The following is a 5,000-nucleotide window of genomic DNA, read 5'->3' on the forward strand; positions in this document are numbered from 1 at the left end:
ACCACTTATCAAGGCCCAGAGGCCACTCAAGGATAAGGGTTAATAGGTATACATTAGTCATTGTGATTTTAGCATAGTAAACAGTGGGAATTTTGTAACTTGGATTACTTGAAAAAGAAAACTGTTCGAATGATTGAAAATGAAAACAAAATAACAATGTAAATATATTGATAAGAAAAAAACAAAAACAAACGAAGTTTCCGTTTCAGGAACCCGAGTTTAATTTTATGTCGTAATCATTCAACTCGTTAGCGGTTTTATTCAGCGATTAGGGATAACCATACGACATATCTAATTACCAAAGCGATTTTTTTTAAATTTTTTTTTTTATTATTAAAACTAAACCTGTTTAGTTTTAATGAACCAATTTTTTTAAAGCCAACACTTTAGTTATTTTGAGAGCGTGCAACTGCACCCGAAAGGTTGATTAGGAAACTCCAAATCCTTTTATGACTCGGAAAAAAAAAGGGCTTTTTATCGGCTTAAATGATAAACTAATGTTAAATATTAGTATTTGCCATCGATTCTGAAATAAAATGAAATCCTGACATTGTGATCATTTTTGCAGGTGTTATGTGCCAAATATTGAAATAAGAATGTTTAAATTCAATTATTGTAATTTAAGTCTTTAATTTTAAAGTCGATTTTATTTATAAAATATCTTTTTAGAAATCAATCTCAAAAACAATCTGAACAATAAATCTCTTTTGTTATGGCTAAGTTTTTGTCAAGGGTAGAAATTATAATAGACAAGTATTCATCCATGATGACATTTTACCGATTTCCTGGTTTACAGGTATTCTTGCTAAATTTCTTCGAAAGAATTGACATAAACAATACTTCAACTAAATACGTATATTTCATGCAATAATGACTTTTATTTCTTCTGACTTTTCCTAAACTAAACATAAAACATCGGTTAGGGTTAGTTTAACATTCTGTAAAAGTACCTTCCGTTTTTTTTTTTTGTTTGTTTTTTTTTGTACTTCTGCAGAGAAGGTAAAAAACCGATAAAAACTGGATATATTTTTCGTGTTTTTATTCAATTTAACATGTTTATTCAGCTCGAAAAGAATACAGTGTTTACCGATGTGTTGGAAAATTCAAGATGGCGTCTCACACATTCTTTAACACCGCAAGTTTGGGAAAAGGTGTTATAAATAAAAAACTATACAAAATACTATTAAAAACCCGCCGAATATATGTCAACCTATGTCACGGTAACATATATTGAGCGAGTTTTTAACAGTATTTTAACCGGTTTTTTATTTATTACACCTTTTTCCAAACTTACCGTGTTAAAGAGAGAATCGGCCGCCATCTTGAATTTTCCAATACATCGGTAAACACTGTATGCTTTTCGAGCTGAATAAACATGTTAAATTGAATAAAAACACGAAAAATTTGCCTTTGATAACATTTATTTGTTATATATTTGTTTTTTGGCAACTTATTCGAATCTATGTGTACAGTAATACAAACCCGAAATGAATTTAAGACCACGAGTGAAATGAGAAAAAGAAGTCAGCGGGTTTGGTTGCCATAACAACGTGACGGTAGTGAACGTGTGCGTGTGTGCGCGTATTTCGTGTAGTTTACTTTCGCATAAATTTCGTATTTTTTTAATTTGTAAATAACAAGTTATTAAAAAATTAAACCCTTCCAAGATGGACAATAAATAAAGCCATAATATTTTATGGTAAAGGTAAGAGCGTAGAAACGATTGTTTTTTAGGAGATGTGATTATTGGATTAACCAATCAGAAATCGTCTGTGGCACACACACATCTCTGTTTTTATAGATATATAGAAGATAGATATAGATATAGATATAGATAGATAGAAGATAGAAGATAGATTAAATGTTAAATAGATTTTGTAAATAGTACAGTTGAAATGATTAGAATATTTCCAATATGTAATAAGGTCGAGGTAATTAGTTAAAGAGATTTAATATAATGTGATATGCAAATGAGCATAAGTCATTCGATATGGGGGTGGTTTGTAGACTAGTATATAAAGAAATTAGGCAAAGATTCTTATGTCTCCTATAACAGAAACATCCTAAAATGGGTTCTAATGTTTCTCTACCAGGAGATATCTACCCTCTTACCTCCTTTATATTTCTTTGATGATGGAGAGCTGTACACACAGACAGAAACACACGAACCCTATTACTTTATAAAAATATAGATTATTATTATATATATTATTATTATTATCATATTATATATATATTACTATTATTATATTATATATATATTATTATTATATATATTATTATTATATTATATATATATTATTATATTATATATATATATTATATATATATATATATTATATATATATTATATATAATGTATATATATTATATATATTATTATTATATATATTATTAATATATTATATATATTATTATTATATGTATATATATATATATTATAATTATATATATATATATATATATATATATATATATATATATATATATATATATATATATATATATACATTTTCCTGCTATTAGATTCCTCCTTTCCCCGCTCCCCATTTACACCGCATCGGATGCGTTCACAAGGAACAGTACAAGGAAACACCGGTTTGAAATCGTACAAGATTATTTATGCCGTTTTTTGTTTTTTTTATTCTTCTTTCCCTGATTTATCCTTTCGGTTTTTACCCTAAATAAAATAAAAATAAAAAATATCAAAAGAAAACACGAGTATTATTATTGTTTTCTTTTTGCTTTTCTTTTTTTTTTTTTTGTTGGTGTAAGACGCAACCTGTGGGACTAACCAGTTTTTACGTCCGGTTTTAACGACTGTAACTTTGAAATATAACTATAGCTTTATTTATTATTGCTTGCAACTAAACATTTATTTTTACATAAAGAATTCTTTACTGTTTATGATTACAACGCAACGATATCGTGAATTCACTTGCATTACACTTAAATTTAAATTAAAACAAATAAATTCATTTAAAATTCAAGAAAACAAAAAAATTCATTGAGAATTCGTTCACTGCGGAATTGATATTTGACCTAATTCCCTTTTTAGTTAATTCATCACGTTTTTTCTTTTTTTTTTTTTTTTGGCGCTTCCGCCTCAATGATTCGACTTCGCCCCCCCCCTTAAACTTTTTTGGGATTTTTTAAACACCCGGGCACTGCTGGACCGTTCATTTTTTCAATTGTTTTTTTTTTTTTTTTTCACGATTTTTTCTTGATAGTTTTAACATTGTTTTTATAATATTTAAACAGAGTTATTACTTCGCTTTGTTTTCATTTTACCCTCCCCCAACCACACACACATCTAAAAACGAGGGCAACGCCGATTACCCACCGCTAGTTTAACAATAACGTCTTATTTGACAAGTGCGCGAATTTAATGATAATGAGGTCAAACATATCTCGCATATAAGCTTTGCTGCGAGGCAGTTTTTTTTTTTGTTTTCTTTCCCCAACTTTGGCTGTTTGTTTCCCCAAGATCTTGGGGTGGGGGAACCATCTCCCCATAAAAAATGCGGGTGTCCATTTGCAAAGCAATTGTCTGATATGACGGTTTTCACCGCATTGATCAAAGCTGATTTGCTTTCTAGACGGCCTGTCAGGAGTGCCAGGGAGCAACTGATGCTATGGATTCAGTTTCACTTTTATACTGAAAGCGAAACCAAGACGCGACGTGTGAAAAAAATCTCGAAAATAGCGTGCAAAAGTCGGCCAAATTAAAGATACACGCGACCCCCTTCGTAACTTGTTGATATTATAATTTAGACAGTATATAAAAAGGTTTTAAAATGAATGACTCCATCAAGTGCGCTCCGTAAAAAAAAGCCTTTGCTGGACATACACAAAAAATGCACACACTAACACACATTTTGCCTTTTATATATATAAACGGATAGATTATTTTATAATTTTTTAAAAGAAATTTATTTGGTGTCCTATTTATAAAACAGTGAAACATAATGCGTTAATTTTGTAAAAATAGCTATATAACATAGCAGTCCTTCATTTCTTTCCCTAAGAGTGTTCCAAGTGTGAATGTCTGTAATGTGCTTCAAATAGTTATGTGAAACGTTGCTTCTTATGGATATGCATCGCATAGTCTTTATCTTTGTTGATAGAATCGTTTGTAACGTCAAAATGCCACATATAAAAAAGACTGCAAATCTTTCAGCAGTCTAGCAATGTTGGGCAACATTTTTTTTCCAACAAGCTTGAACAGGCAAGAATTTTGATATTGTTTAACTTTTACTTCTTAATCTCACACTGAGGCTTCTACGAAGTCCGTTGATGAAGCAAAGCACGGGACGTCCTTGTTTGGCGAATTCACAAAACATCGGCTGAAACGTTATGTATTAATCAAGGTGAGAATAATAGTGGGGATAATCCAAAATCATATAAAGTAAGATTTTTAAATCTGATCATTTTCTAATCGTCAAAAACAACACAGGCTTGAATTCTACGTCAACAAATATCACCACGCACATTACATTTGCTAACCTATTTTTGCTTAACTTACTATCACGATAAATGTTGTTGAATATTATTTTTCAAGAATTTCTACAAAATTATTTCATCTAGATCCACAAAACAGAATAAAATAATAAAAACGTTTCTGCATTTGAATGACTATCATCAATCATGTTGAATTTATAAATATGTCATTTTTGCTCTTCTCTCATTTCATCCGAGATTCTTGTAAATTAGTCAAATCAATAGTTTGCTTTTTTAAATGGAAGGCAGAATTTTAAAATTCACATTCTCAAATGTTTTTCCCGATCAAATACTTGACGTACAGAGATATTATATTCATCTTCACCAAGTCACCTTTAATAAGAGTAATCTGAAATTTGCCAAGCATTATAAATTTTCAAATGTTATTTGTATAACAACGCACTGGTAATAAGTTTGATACAAAGCACTTTTAATACTAAATAATTATATATTTCCAATATATAATATTTGAAATTGTCCACATGGTTATGAAATAATTG

Source organism: Euprymna scolopes, chromosome 2 (genome assembly GCF_053919585.1).
Source record: "Euprymna scolopes isolate OS-2025 chromosome 2, ASM5391958v1, whole genome shotgun sequence".
NCBI classification, from domain to species: domain Eukaryota; kingdom Metazoa; phylum Mollusca; class Cephalopoda; order Sepiida; family Sepiolidae; genus Euprymna; species Euprymna scolopes.